Below are 647 nucleotides of genomic sequence, written 5' to 3' on the forward strand. Positions count from 1 at the left end.
GCCAAAGCAAGAATAAACAAAAGGTCAAATGAAGCAACTAAGTCTTCGTATGAAAAGAGCTCTGAGTTAAAAGGCTCCTCCATTACATCCAACTTGGTTACTGGACAAGACTGTACCTAAACTAATAATCAGTATCATCATCTGACTCTTGTGGCGAAACTTTGACACTTCTCAGCAGGCAGAATCAGACCTTCATCTTTCACCCTCAACAAAAGTGTAGGCAATTAACATATTCCCATTTACAAACTCTGCAGTATTTCAAAACACGAAGCTGATATTCTAAGTAGTTTTTCCTTTGAGCACTGAGAACACAATACACTCCTTATTAAACATTAGGTTGTATGAAGTGATCATGCAACTGCAGTCTAAGGATGTAGGCCAAAAAGTCTTGTAAGCAGAGCCTTATTACACTACCTAGAAACATAATGAACTTTCAGATATGCACATCCTTATTGAGAACTCATGTTTCCAAAAACTTCTCTGTTTTTCTTAGATAACCTGTAAGTAGTATAATAAAAAGCTGTTAAGAGGCTAATTCTACCTGTCAATCTTGCCTGGCATGTAGTTTATGCTTTGTAGCTCACAACTAATCACCATTAACTGTATGAAAATAAGGATTTCATGGGAAAATAAGGAATTGCAAGGGA

Source organism: Lichenostomus cassidix, chromosome 3 (assembly GCF_008360975.1).
Source record: "Lichenostomus cassidix isolate B80296 chromosome 3, HeHo_3.0, whole genome shotgun sequence".
NCBI classification, from domain to species: Eukaryota; Metazoa; Chordata; class Aves; order Passeriformes; family Meliphagidae; genus Lichenostomus; species Lichenostomus cassidix.